At 37.1% G+C, this 15670-nt stretch overlaps 1 protein-coding gene across 5 annotated transcripts in view; it reads left to right on the top strand.

The window, feature by feature from the left end:
* Positions 1-1573: 1573 nt before the first annotated feature.
* The window catches only part of TCERG1 (transcription elongation regulator 1), a 98915-nt gene continuing 84818 nt past the window's right edge, over positions 1574-15670 (top strand). For all 5 annotated transcript variants that reach the window (XR_013827400.1, XM_079915331.1, XM_079915333.1 and 2 more), the window contains exon 1: positions 1574-1657. The gene's annotated coding sequence lies outside the window, so the exon portion shown is untranslated. The remainder of the gene's footprint in view (positions 1658-15670) is intronic.

Here is a 15670-nt window from a genome sequence, read left to right on the forward strand (position 1 = left end):
CATTGATTTAGCCATTCATTCATTCACTCATTCAGTTATTCACACAGCATTTACTGAGCAACTTTAATGTACCACACCCTGAACTAGGTACAAGGGACACAGAAGTGAACAAACCAGGCATGGTTCTGCCCTCCCGATAATTAGAGCCATTGATCAAATAGTTAGAATTCTTTTTTTTTAGTGCTGACTTTATTTATCTATTTATTTATTTATTTATTTTTGGCTGCATCGGGTCTTCGTTGCTGTGCGCGGACTTTCTCTAGTTGCGGTGAGCGGGGGCTACTCTTTGTTGTGGTGCGCGGGCTTCTCGTTGCGGTGGCTTCTCTTGCTGCGGAGCATGGGCTCTCGGCGCGCGGGCTCAGTAGTTGTGGCTCATGGGCTCTAGAGCTTAGGCTCAGTAGTTGTGGCACACGGGCTTAATTGCTCCGCAGCCTGTGGGATCTTCCCAGACCAGGGCTCGAACCCGTGTCCCCTGCACTGGCAGGCAGATTCTTAACCACTGCGCCACCAGGAAAATCCGTTAGAATTCTTAAGAATGCTTCGTTCTGTCCTCCTAGGACCTATTCTACGTGATCTGGGATCCAACAAATCATTTTTAAAGGCTTTAATACACTTATTTATTTTAGGCTACAGTGAGATGTTTGGCCTGGAAGTATATCCTGGGCCACTGGGAAAAGAAATCTGATACCCATAAATAAAAGCACTACAAGCGAGGCTAATCCTTCATGACATGTACAGCATTTCAGAGATTACAAAATGTTTTAACTATTCTCATGTATTCCTCACAACATCCCCATTACAGAGATTATCATCATCTCATTTTACAGCTGGGGAAGCTGAGGTTTTAAGAAGAGGTGAAGTGATTGGCCCGAGGATTTATAATCAGCAAGTGGCCAGGCCAGGGCTAGAAACCAAGTCCAATTCTCCTTCCATTTTACTGGTACTTTCCAAACCAGGGACCGCTACCAGTGGCACACAGGCAAGAGCATCAAAGTACATGACCTCACCTGGTGAGAAGTTTATTTCCGCTCCACTTCTCCTTCAATCTTAGTTGCCCTTTAGTTCTGCCAAGGGCAAAGTCTCCTGTCTGTGCTAATATATCTTTAACACCTTTTACTTGCTAATCTCCCTCTCTCTTTAGAAACCAAGAAAGTGCAGGACTCTGTCTCAGAACCTTTGGCAGATAAATTCGATCTAGAATCTAATAACATTGTTTTGCTTTATGACAAGCGATATTGGTTTTTCCATTGATGGTTGAGGTACTCAGTTTCCCTTTGAAATAAATTTATTTTTGAAGTTAAGACAAGTGTTGATTTAAAACAAATGCTAAATAAACAATATATAGATGATTTGTGGAGATGGGCAAGTTGTGAAAACGATACCCAAATTACTGCAACCTGGGAACACTGCATAGACCAAGCGAGTAGGAAGAGACACCTGGAAGGAATTAGAGGGTCTCTCTCACTTCTCTCTTTTCCAGGGTGGAAGAGGACTGGGTCAGATCCCGCTCCCCATAGAAGACATGGTCATGAGCCTGGAAGACAGTGGTTCTCAAGCCACGGTCCACAATCCAAGATGCTGTTTCCAAATCCTTTGTGAGAAGCAAAATAAGGACGCTGTGTATGTCAGGGCAGGAACGCCAGTTGTTCTTTCTTAGGTAAGAATGTACTTTATTCTGGAATTATGTTCTTATTTTGGTATGAGTACATGTGTGTTAAATGTTCATGCTTTAGTGGTTGCCTGATGATAATAGATTGCCATTGTTTCTTGTGATTGTTTCAATAGCTTTACTTGGCAAAACAAAAAGCCGGCAATCTTATCTTAACAATCTCCTCCTCTATTTTTTTTCTATATATCACTGAATCTCTGTTCTAGGAGACTTCAATTGCAGGAAACAGCTTGCCTTCTATAGTTAGAGGAAAAAGGTATTGATAGACCCACCATTATAATTGTGGTTAATAGCAATGCAAAAAAGCAAGCCATAAATCCTTATTGAACCCAGGAGCTGCTGTTTATCATTGAAGAGATCATTCTTTCTCTCCAGTGTAACTAAATAAAGATGGGAGATTAGCGAAATAAGATAGCTGTTAAATTAAAGAGGAAAAAAGTTCAAGTTTCAAGGAGGCTGCTACAAAAACAAACAAATATACAAATAAACCAACCCCCAAACTCCTAGACCAATATGTAGCTCTCAGTGGCCTTGAAGACCATCTCACTTGAGATGGGCAAGCTGATAGCCCATTAAAAATGGCAGCCCCACCCCCTCTCATACTCTGATGATGGAAATGCAAACTGGTGTGTCAGGCTAACTCCTTGACCTAGTGATTCCTTTTCCACTCATTTGCCTGAGAAAATATCATAATTAGGCACAAGTAATTAATTACAAGGCTACTCATCAAAAACATCACTTACAGTAAATAGTGAAAAGCTAAATACAACTTAAATCAGGAGATTGGTTGGGTAAGTCATGGTACATCGATAGACTAGAATAGTGGAAATATATAAAAATATGCTGTAGAAAAATACAAAATGTTGTATAAAGATGTTAAGAATATATTGTTAAACGAGAAAAGCAAAAGAGTGAAACAGGTACAGAACGTCGGATACAGAATGATTTAATTTTGACTTAAAAGATTGGTACATTTTACCTGGATGATGACATTATGGGTGAGTTCTCTTTTCTTCTTTTAGTGTAAAGGTATTTTCTAAAAACGTCTACAGTGAAAATGTACTACTTTTACTTTAAGGGGGAAAAAAAGGTGATTTCTTTAAATCGGGCCCCACTTAACCTGTTTAAATGGGTCAGCAACCATACGCCTAAGCTTAAAGTTATGTATTTGTGGACTTGCATTTTGCAGTGCTGACGTGCTTCCCCTAGAACCAAAGGGAGACACTAAACCTCTCTGCAAACTCTTTGTAGATTCCCATCTGTGACTTGATAAATATTTGATGCAGTGGCCAGTCAACATCCCTACATTAGTGAAACTTCTGCCCAGGAGCAACTGCACAGCTCTCAGCGATGAGATCGGAATAAGTTAAAAAGAGTGTATTCATTAGCTACTTCAAAAGGTTTGGTTTTTTTAGCTGGCAACTTCACAGACTGGATTATTGGCTCTGCTGTCTACTGCGTGACAACCAAAAAACATACTATTGCAAGGAGGAGCCTGCTTCTTCCCTTAACAATATTTTCTTTCCTTTTAGTTCACAGCCCAGGAGGCAAGTGCAGCATGACTCACCCCCTCCCTTCCCCTTGGTTAAACAGCTGTGAATATCTAAAATGAGTTTAGGGTCTGCCCAGTAACTTTGATGCCCCAAACCTGGAATCTGGTCCCCCTGTCTGATATAGTTTTACATAATGAGATGGACCACTTATTCTCTCCACACATTCATGGTTACAATGGATAATTAAAAAGTCAGCACTTTTGTTCCCAAGTAGCTTGAGTTGACAAGTAGAATGGGTGAACAAAATGTAGCAGGGCAGAGAAGGGGCCTGAAAATAGCTGAAATTAATTGCAACTGTAGGGGCCTCCAGAAGGACCTGGGCAAACTCCTACTCATTCCTCAAACCTCAGTTTAAATGTCACCTCTTCTTGGAAGCCTACCAGGATCCATCTCCACTGTTTCAGGCTTGGTGTCCCTCCCCTGAGCTTCCATAACTACTGTGATTCTCCTGCAAGAGCACCTAGGCTGTATTATAGTTACATGCTGGTTTCTAGCTCTCTGTAGCCAGCTGAGTTTCAGGAAGACTGTCCCGTTCACCACTGCCTAGCATAGTATCTGGCACTTTGAAAAGTGCTGAATAAATAGTTATGGAATTGAATACATTTGTCTGGAAATTACTGCTGCAGAGGACTCAGAACATTGCAGGATCATATGGCATCACATTTGAAAGTTTCCTCCATTCAGTGCTCCATGCCCTACCTGTCATAGCTCTCCAAGCAAGCAGTTGTTCAATCTCCTTGCACACGTCTAATGACAAGGAGTTCACCTCCTTCAAAACAGACGTAGACTTTGAGTGACTTAGGAAGATGAGTAAAATAAAAGATGAGCATGACCAGTCCTGAGCTAAATCAGGAAGTAGTTAATCCAGCTTCTCATTTTTCTGCTGGACCTTTATCTCAATGGGGAGGTCAAGTAAACCCCACCCACGTGCCCACTGATAGCAGTTTAAGGCTCTGCTTTCTAAGCCAGAGGGCTGGACACTATGCCAAGGAGTTCTTGAGCTCTAAGAGGAACATGGAGTGAAGCATCATTTTTACTTGGAGATCTGGAGGGAAACATCTTTATATTAAAAAATATATATATATATATTTTTTTTATGGAGAAAAATATATGCATGATTTTAAAGAAATAACACAAGACTTAAAAGAAATTGATCAGAATCTTTTGGGCTGAGCCTTCAGACTCCTGTGGGTTAAGAATTCAATTTTGGTCTGATGGGTTACTTTGGTGGAAAAAATATGAGAAATACTCCTGGCTTCACATGTTAGCATCTTTTACCCACTGGGAGGATTTGCATTTCCATTGGTTTCTTCTGGAGACTGGAAAGGCTTTAGAACTAAAAGGAATCACTGTATATAATGGTGGAATTTCAGGCGGCGTGAATTGGGATAGAGTGACAGACATTTCCCAGAAGAGGTCTTGCATTTATAAAGCCCATTCCCTAGCACTCTGTCAGCCCTAACAGTTAGTCCCAGTTCAGGATGGGTACAGTAAATGTCCATTTGATTCAATTTTGACATGGTTTGAGCAGCGACTTTAACCCCTCTAAAGCCTCAGTTTCCCTAGCTGTAAAATGAAATGAGAGTATTTGCCTTGTAGAGGTATTGTGAGCCTACTGTATAAAAAATACCTAGCTCGGTGCCCAGTACATGATAAGCACTTAATGGTAGTTCTTGTCAGCATTACTTATAAAATGAACATGTGCTGAATTAGACCCACCCCTGAATTTGTGGACCTGGGCAAAAATATAAATGGAGAAACATATGTCTAAATATTTAAAGTTATAAACAAGCTAACAACTGTTAAATAATAGTAAAATATGTCCTATCCTCCTACAGTTAAAACAAAATTGAAAATAGGTCTTTTTTGTCCTTAAACATTAAAAAAATTTTTTTGTGTGTGATAAGAACATATAACATGAGACCTAGAGAACAAGTTTGCTTATTTATTTATTTGGCTGCATCGGGTCTTAGCTGAGGCATGTGGGATCTTTTTTGTGGCGCACAGGCTTCTCTCTAGTTGTGGCGTGTGGGCTCAGTAGTTGCGGCACACGGGCTTAGTTGCCCCACGGCATGTAGGATCGTAGTTCCCCAACCAGGGATCGAACCTGCGTCCCCTGCATTGGAAGGTGGATTCTTAACCACTGGACCACCAGGGAAGTCCCTACAGAACAAGTTTTATATGACTGAATATCAGCAGGCTTTAAAGTTGACTGCTCTTTTTTTTAAATTTATTTAATTTTATTTATTTATTTTTCTATACAGCAGGTTCCTATTAGTTCTCTATTTTATACATATTAGTATATACATGTCAATCCCAATCTCCCAATTCATCCCAGCCCCCACCCCCACGCTTTCCCCCCTTGGTGTCCATACGTTTGTTCTCTACATCTGTGTCTCTATTTCTGCTTTGCAAATCGCTTCATCTGTACCATTTTTCTAGGTTCCACATATATGTGTTAATATACGATATTTGTTTTTCTCTTTCTGAATTCACACTGTATGACAGTCTCCAGGTTCATCCACGTCTCTACAAATGACCCAATTTTGTTCCTTTTATGGCTGAGTAATATTTAATTATATATATGTACCACATCTTCTTTACCCATTCATCTGTCGATAGGCATTTAAGTGCTTCTGTGACCTGGCTACTGTAAATAGTGCTGAAATGAACATTGGGGTGCATGTGTCTTTTTGAATTATGGCTTTCTCAGGGTATATGCCCAGTAATGGGATGCTGGGTCATATGGTAATTATATTTTTACTTTTTTAAGGAACCTCCATACTCTTCTCCATAGTGCCTGTATCAATTTACATTCCCACCAACAGTGCAAGAGGGTTCCCTTTCCTCCAAACCCTCTCCAGCATTTGTTGTTTGTAGATTTTCTGATGATGGCCATTCTAACTGGTGTGAGGTGATACCTCATTGGAGTTTTGATTTGCATTTCTCTAATCATTAGTGATGTTGAGCAGCTTTTCATGTGCCTCTTGGCCATCTGTATGTCTTCTTTGGAGAAATGTCTATTTAGGTCTTCTGCCCATTTTTTAAAATAAATAAATAAATTAATTAATTTAGGCTGCATTGGGTCTTCGTTGCTGCACACGGGCTTTCTCTAGTTATGGTGAGCAGGGGCTACTTTTCATTGTGGTGCACGGGCTTCTCATTGCGGTGGCTTCTCCTGTTGTGGAGCATGGGCTGTAGGTGCACAGGCTTCAGTAGTTGTGGCACACGGGCTCAGTAGCTGTGGCACACAGACTTAGTTGCTCCACGGCATGTGGGATCTTCCCAGACCAGGGCTTGAACCCGTGTCCCCTGCATTGGCAGGCAGATTCTTAACCACTGCACCACCAGGGAAGTCCTTCTTCCCATTTTTTGATTGGGTTATGTTTTTAATATTGAGCTGCAAGAGTTGTTTGTATATTTTGGAGATTAATCCCTTGTCCATTGATTCATTTGCAAATATTTTCTCCCATTCTGAGGGTTGTCTTTTTGTCTTATTTATAGTTTCCTTTGTTGTGCAAAAGCCTAATGAAGCAAAAGCTTCATTACATCCCATTTTTTTATCTTTGTTTTTATTTCCATTACTCGAGGAGGTGGGTCAAAAAAGATCTTGCTGTGATTTATGTAAAAATGAGTGTTCTGCCTATGTTTTCCTCTAAGACTTTTATAGTATCCGGTCTTACATTTAGGTCTTTAATCCATTTTGAGTTTATTTTTGTGTATAGTGTTAGGGAGTGTTCTAATTTCAGTCTTTTACATGTAGCTGTCCAGTTTTCCCAACACCACTTATTGAAGAGACTGTCTTTTCCCCATTGTATATCCTTGCCTCCTTTGTCATAGATTAGTTGATCATGGGTGCATGGGTTTATCTCTGGGCTTTCTATCCTGTTCCATTGTTTTATATTTCTGTTTTTGTGCCAGTACCATATTGTCTTGATTACTGTAGCTTTGTAGTATAGTCTGAAGTCAGGGAGTCTGATTCCTCCAGCTCAGTTTCTTTCCCTCAAGATTGCTTTGGCTATTTGGGGTCTTTTGTGTCTCCATACAGATTTTAAGATTTTTTTGTTCTAGTTATGTAAAAAATGCCATTGGTAATTTGATAGGGATTGCACTGGATCTGTAGATTGCTTTGGGTAGTATAGTCATTTTCACAATATTCGTTCTTCCAATCCAAGAACATGGTATATCTCTCCATCTGTTTGTGTCATCTTTGATTTCTTTCATCAGTGTCTTATAGTTTTCTGAGTACAGGTCTTTTGTCTCCTTAGGTAGATTTATTCCTAGGTATTTTATTCTTTTGGTTGCGATGGTGAATGGGATTGTTTCCTTAATTTCTCTTTCTGATCTTTCATTGTTAGTGTATAGAAATGCAAGAGATTTCTGTGCATTAATTTTGTATCCTGAAACTTTACCAAATTCATTGATTAGCTCAAGTAGTTTTCTGGTGGCATCTTTAGGATTTTCTATGTATAATATCATGTCACCTGCCAACAATGACAGTTTTACTTCTTCTTTTCCAATTTGTATTCCTTTTATATCTTTTTCTTCTCTGATTGCTGTGGCTAGGACTTCCAAAACTGTACTGAATAACAGTGGCAAGAGTGGACATCCTTGTCTTGTTCCTGATCTTAGAGGAAATGCTTTCAGTTTTTCACCATTGAGAGTGATGCTTGCTGTGGGTTTGTCATATATGGCCTTTATTATGTTGAGGTAGGTTCCCTCTTTGCCCACTTTCTGGAGAGTTTTTATCATAAATCAGTGTTGAATTTTGTCAAAAGCTTTTTCTGCATCTATTGAGATGATCATATGGTTTTTATTCTTCAATTTGTTAATATGGTGTATCACATTGATTGATTTGCATATATTGAAGAATCCTTGCATCCCTGGGATAAATCCCACTTAATCATGGTGTATGATCCTTTTAATGTGCTGTTGGATTCTGTTTGCTAATATTTTGTTGAGGATTTTTGCATCTATATTCATCAATGGTATTGGTCTTTAATTTTCTTTTTCTATAGTATCTTTGTCTGGTTTTGGTATCAGGGTGATGGTGGCCTTGTAGAATGAGCGTGGGAATGTTCCTTCCTCTGCAATTTTTTGGAAGAGTTTGAGAAGGATGGGTATTGACTCTTCTCTAAGTGTTGGATAGAATTCACCTGTGAAGCCATCTGGTCCTGGACTTTTGTTTGTTGGAAGATTTTTAATCACAGTTTCAATTTCATTACTGTGATTGGTCTGTTCATATTTTCCATTTCTTCCTGGTTAAGCCTTGGAAGGTTATACCTTTCCAAGAATTTGTCCATTTTTTCCAGGTTGTCCATTTTATTGGCACAGGGTTGCTTGTAGTAGTCTCTTATGATGCTTTGTATTTCTGCAGTGTCCGTTGTAACTTCTCCTTTTTCATTTCTAATTTTATTGATTTGAGTCCTCTCCCTCTTTTTCTTGATGAGTCTGGCTAAAGGTTTATCTTCTCAAAGAACCAGCTTTTAGTTTTATTGATCTTTGCTGTTGTTTTCTTTGTTTCTATTTCATTTATTTTTGCTCTGATCTTTATAATTTCTTTCCTTCTACTAACTTTGGGTTTTGTTTGTTCTTCTTTCTCAAATTGCTTTAGGTGTAAGGTTAGATTATTTATTTGAGATTTTTCTCATTTCTTGAGGTAGGATTGTATTGCTATAAACTTCCCTCTTAGAACTGCTTTTGCTGCATCCCATAGGTTTTGGATCATTGTGTTTTTGTTGTTATTTGTCTGTAGGTATTTTTTGATTTCCTCTTTGATTTCTTCAGTGATTTCTTGGTTATTTAGTAAGGTATTGTTTAGCCTCCATGTGTTTGTGTTTTTTACATTTTTTTCCCCTGTAAATTGATTTCTAATCTCATAGGATTGTGGTCAGAAAAGATGCTTGACGTGATTTCAATTTTCTTAAATTTACCGAAGCTTGATTTGTGACCCAAGATGTGATCTATCATGGAGAATGTTCTGTGTGCACTTGCGAAGAAAGTGTAATCTGCTGTTTTCGGATAGAATTCCTATAAATATCAATTAAATCTATCTGATCTATTGTGTCAAAAGCTCATGTTTCCTTATTAATTTTCTGTCTGGATGATCTGTCCATTGGTGTAATTGAGGTGTTAAAGTCCCCCACTATTACTGTGTTACTGTCAACTTCCTCTTTTAGAGCTGTTAGCATTCGCCTTATGTATTGAGGTGCTCCTATGTTGGGTGCATATATATTTATAATTGTTATATCTTCTTCTTGGATTTTGATCCCTTGATCATTATGTAGTGTCCTTCCTTGTCTCTTGTAACATTCTTTATTTTAAAGTCTATTTTATCTGATATGAGTATTGCTACTCCAGCTTTATTTTGATTTCCATTGGCAAGGAATATCTTTCTCCATCCCCTCACTTTCAGTCTGTATGTGTCCCTAGGTCTGAAGTGGGTCTCTTGTAGACAGCATATATATGGGCCTTGTTTTTGTACCCATTCAGCCAGTCTTTGTCTTTTGGTTGGAGCATTTAATTCATTCACATTTAAGGTAATTATTGATATGTATGTTCCTATTACCATTTTCTTAATTGTTTTGGGTTTGTTTTTGTAGGTCCTTTTCTTCTTTTGTGTTTCCTGCTTAGAGAATTTCCTTTAGCCTTAGTTGTAGAGCTGGTTTGGTGGTGCTGAATTCTCTTAGCTGTTGCTTGTCTGTAAAGCTTTTGATTTATCTATCGAATCTGATGAGATCCTTGCCAGGTAGAGTAATGTTGGTTGTAAGTTCTTCCCTTTCATCGCTTTAAATATATTGTGCCACTCCCCTCTGACTTGTAGACTTTCTGCTGAGAATCAGCTGTTAACCTTATGGGAGTTCCCTTATATGTTATTTGTCTTTTTTTCCCTTGTTGCTTTTAATAATTTTTCTTTGTCTTTAATTTTTGTCAATTTGATTACTATGTATCTCAGCATGTTTCTCCTTGGTTTTATCCTGCCTGAGACTCTCTGCGCTTCCTGGACTTGGATGGCTATTTCCTTTCCCATGTTAGGGAAGTTTTTGACTATAATATCTTCAAATATTTTCTCAGGTACTTTCTCTCTCTCTTCTCCTTCTGGGACCCCTGTAATGTGAATGTTGGTGCGATTAATGTTGTCCCAGTGGTCTCTTAGGCTGTCTCCTTTTCTTTTGATTCTTTTTTCTTTATTCTGTTCCACAGCAGTGAATTCCACCACTCTATCTTCCAGGTCACTTATCCATTCTTCTGCCTCAGTTATTCTGCTGTTGATTCCTTTTAGTGTATTTTTCCTTTCAGTTATTGTATTGTTCATCTCCGTTTGTTTGTTCTGTAATTCTTCTAGGTGTTTGTTCTTTAACTCTTCTAGGCCTTTGTTAAACATTTCTTGTCCTTGCAAACAGTTCTAGATCTTTGCCTCCATTCTTTTTCCAAGGTCCTGGATCATCTTCACTATCATTGCTCTGAATTCTTTTTCTGGAAGGTTGCTTATCTCCACTTCATTTAGTTGTTTTTCTGGGGTTTTATCTTGTTTCTTCATCTGGTACCTAGTCTTCTGCCTTTTCATGTTGACTATCTTTCTGTGAATGTGGTTTTCGTTCCACAGGCTGCAGGACTGTAGTTCTTCTTGTTTCTCCTTCTGCTCTCTCATGGATGAGGCTATCTAAGAGGCTTATGCAAGCTTTCTGATAGGAGGGACTGGTGGTGGGTAGAGCTGGGTGTTGCTCTTGTGGGCAGAGTTTAGTAAAACTTTAATCCTCTTGTCTGCTGATGGGTGGGGCTGAGTTCCCTCCCTGTTGGTTGTTTGGCCTGTAGGCTCCAGCACTAGAGCCTACAGGCTCTTTGGTGGGGCTAATGGTGGACGCCTTCAAAGTCTGATTCTCTGGAAATTCCTTCTCCCATTGCCGGACCCCCAGGTTGGGAAGGCTGACATGAGACTCAGAACCTTCGCTCCAGTGGGTGGACTTCTGTGGTATAATTGTTCTCTAGTTTGTCTTGACTGATCTTTAATTTTTTGCACATATCTGAGAGTTTTGTTGTTTGGCTGACAAAGGCATATGTAGTTCATACATTATGTGTACTCAACCATAAAAAGAAATGAAATTGAGTTATTTGCAGTGAGGTGGATGGACCTAGAGACTGTCATATAGAGTGAAGTAAGTCAGAAAGAGAAAAGCAAATACTGTATGCTAACACATATATATGGAATCTTAAAGAAAAAAAAAAGGTTCTGAAGAACCTAGGGGCAGGGCAGGAATAAAGACGCACAGGCAGAGAATGGACTTGAGGACACGGGGAGGGGGAAGGTTAAGCTGGGACGAAGTGAGAGAGTGTCATGGACATATATACACTACCAAATGTAAAATAGATAGCTAGTGGGAAGCAGCCGCATAGCACAGGGAGGTCAGCTTGGTGCTTTGTGTCCAGCTAGAGGGGTGGGTTAGGGAGGATGGGAGGGAGACGCAAGAGGGAGGAGAAATGGGAATATATGTATATGTATAGCTGATTCACTTTGTTATACAGCAGAAAGTAACACACCATTGTAAAGCAATTACACTCTAATAAAGATGGTAAAAGATTTTTTTCTTATTTTCACTTTAGCAGTATTGCTAATTATGTTGTTATAATTAGGATTTTTACATAATTTGTGTTCCAATGATAGTAATGCCAAATTAGTCAACCTTGCTTAAGTCATTGTATTTTTATTTTAAAATCAATTTTCCTATAGAGAAAATTTGCTGTTTAGTCAATAGCAACTGAAATAGTCAATAAAATTATTGTAGTAACATTTGCATTCAGAAATCAACAATGAATTTTACACATAAAGTTCAAGTAGTGTGATGGGGTCTTATGTTAATTATTATCATAGAAATCTTATAAAATATTCTAAGTTCATCATATAAATCATCACTTGTATTGCAATTTTCACCTTCTGTAAAAGCAGTATCTAGATCCATAAAATATTGAAGTCCTTTTTTAAAAATTTCAAGTCTGAAATATTATAAGGGAGACCAAAAGTTGGTAATATGTTCTACGATTTATTCAAATCTCTATTTAATTGACACTGTACCTTGATCCATAGTAACCCAAAAATAGTCTCATTAGAAGTTAGTTTGGAGATTATTTATATGTGAATACTCTTTTAGAGTGATGCAAATATTTTTATTTACTTGTTTTGATTTTCTTATATTTTATAAGAATGTCACATTTGTTACATACTTCACATACTGTTTATTTCAATTTAGGGAAAATAGTTTCTCTAAATTAAAAAGAATTCATCTTAAAAAGGCAAAACAGCCAAACTTGTACCAGTTTGAGTTTTTGGAGTTTCTGCAAGCTTTGGCTAATATTATTATAGCAAGCAGCAGTTCACAGATAAATGTGGGTAGTGCAAATTCAAAAATAATTTTTTGTCAAAGATCACCATTCTCTTTACTTAAGGATCATCTTTTCTCTCTTGTACAATTCTAGTGCATCTTGTCATCTTGTGTAAATTGACTTTTAATGCTTTAATGGTATTTAGTCAGCATTCCCTTTGTGTGTCTGAAAGTGGTTGTAGTGGTAAATATGACATGTTTTCCTTATCAACATATTTCATATTTGGGCAGATATAGAAAATATCTTATGTAATCATTGAATTGCTCCAAATATGCCATACTTAGTACAGTTGAGAACGTGTCTCTGAATAAGGAATTCAAATGATGCATTGTCCATGGATCACAAAAAATGCTTGTTCCTTCCTAATGGCTATTATTGTTAGCTTGCCCTCACTAGTCTTTCAATCAATACCTGAAATTCAAAGTTATTTTTGCAGTTCAACATTTTACAGTTAGCATGAAACCAATAAAATGTTCATTAATTTTGACTTCCTCGATTTTCATCTTTTGATAGTCTGACAGTACATGTGATGAATGTTATTTGTTCAATATGATTTGTCCCAGTGTACACTAGTTAAATTAGTTATCATTAATGTTAAAAATTGTATGTGTAATTTCTTTTCTCACTTTTAATACTATTTTGAATTCTCTATTTTTATATGATTTTTTTAAAATTAGTTTTTAATCTATCTTATATTCTTGGCCATTCTGGCATCAAATTTGAAAGTAATTTTTTCTACCAAACTAGAAAATGTCCATTGTTTTCTATCAATGTTGTCCTGTTGCCACACAAGGCTTAGCTAAATATGGAACACCTATGATTATTCTTTTTTTTTACTTGAAGTATAGTTGATTTACAATGTTGTGTTAGTTTTAGGTGTACAGCACAGCGATTCAGTTACATATATATATATACGTATATACATATATACATACATATACATACACACACACATATATATTCTTTTTCAGATTCTCTTCCCTTATAGGTTATTACAAAATATTGAGTCCTATGACTATTCTTTAAGAATATCATAGCAATATTTTATATCAGTATTTACATGTTTACTGGTTTCTTGGTTGATTACTATTTGCTATTCTTTTAGGTTTTTTTTTTCAGTTCTAGTATTTGCATATGCTGGGGTTTTTGTTTGTTTGTTTTTGGTACAGGTAACATTTTGTATTCTTTTAGTTGAGAACCTCAGCATTTCCAGTCACAAATAGTTTCACTGGCCAAAGCTAATTGTGAAATATGTAACAATAGTAACAAAATACTTCGGTCTTTTTCAACTTAAAATATTAAAAAAGTTTCTGTGGTTTCTTTCTCTATTTGAAAAACATTTTATTTTGATGTGAAATAATTAAAATAATTAAATTTTCTGCCATGTTTATTCAATGGAAAATTCATAGCCAATAATTTGAGTCATCTTACATTTTTTCTGAAGTAGTCTCATGATTTCAGAAGGGTATGACAGACTTTTTCCAGGATACTTTCCAACAAACAGTAAAGAGCCAAAGTTTTCATATTTCTCATCCAATTTGCCAATTTTCTTGCAAGTTCTTTATCTTCTGATGAGCAGGCCAGAATTGCATGTGTTTTTTCTGAGTTGTGAATTTTATAGGAAAAGTATATTTTTCATTGTTTTCTTTTGATCAGGAAAAAAATTTCATTAGTAAAGAACATAAGGTAACAGGTGTTTCATTCAACCTTTTCGAGTCGTGGATGCTAAGAATACTTTGGTTGCGTATTTTCCTTGTTTTGCTCAGTAACTAAAATACATTAAATAAAGAACTTGTCATGCCTGTTTGTGAATTGTGTGTGGGTCATGCTCAGCAAAAGTCTGTTTACTTTCAATGTCTGCAATTTAAAAAATTGAAGCAGACCACCTCTTTGAATGTATTTTACTTATATCTTTTCAGTCCTTAGTATCCTGAGCCCCACTTTCATATTTTGTGGTTCTACCCCAATCTCAACTTGTTCTCATTCTCAGTGATCTGTAGAATTAAAAGATAAAATGTAATCATATTCAAAAGATTCCAAAATTGAATATGTGTCAGCAAAAATATAATTAAAGTAAATGTTAAAATATTGAAAAATTAAAATTATTTTTCTTATTTGCTGTGTCTCACAGAATAGGGATCCCTGAGGAGAGGGACCTCCTCTCCTCAGAAAGTCACTTTTTTTCTAAAATATCCAAAATAATCTACTAAAATTAAAAAACAAAATAAAAATGATAATTAATGATCATTAAAATTTAAACAAAAATTCAAATAAAGCTTAGTTTTTAGTTTTAAAATGTAATTATATCTTATAAAATATTCTCATAAACAAAATTATTTGCAATTCTTGCATTCAATATCCATCAGTTGCTAATGCCAAAAAGTGGTATTATGCTTCATGCCTCAAACATGTTATATCTAGGGTATGCATAAAAATGATTTAAGGATAATATTGTTTAATATTGCAAAATGTTCTCTGGCTGCCTCGTGTAACTATTGCAAATACTGCAGTAATTCGCGAGTGCATACAGGTCTAGAAACTGGAACTTGAAGAAAGGAAGAAAGTAGATGCTCAGCACTCCTGGGAAATGATACTTTATTATGCAAGAATCTATAGCATTCATGACATCTGAAAGGAAGGATTTGACAAGTGAATTAATTTGTCTTTTCTCTTACCTAAATGCTTCCACAGCTCAAATTCTCCTTACACTCCTAAGCAGTGTCCTTCCACAATGCTGGCAGCAAGACAACCAATGATTCTTCTTGACATTTGAATCAAGTCACCTTTTGCTTTCAGGACAGAGGGCAAGAGCTGTGGAGAAGCATTTCCTGTGGCCTGAATGGTGTTAGTCATCAGTGTGGATGTTTAGGGTGATGGCTGCTCTGTGTCAGCAGTGGGTACCCAATCTCATAGGTTCTTTAATAAGCTTACCTTTTCATTGTGTGTTTGCAATTTTCAGACTCTCTAATACATGAGGTCCAAGGTAGGAGCCCCTCTTGACCAGATCTGAGGGTCATCCTGAGCTCAGTAAAAGAATTCAGGGCTTCCCTGGTGGCGCAGTGGTTGAGAG

The sequence above is a fragment of the Stenella coeruleoalba genome (assembly GCF_951394435.1).
Source record: "Stenella coeruleoalba genome assembly, chromosome: 3".
Lineage (NCBI taxonomy): Eukaryota > Metazoa > Chordata > Mammalia > Artiodactyla > Delphinidae > Stenella > Stenella coeruleoalba.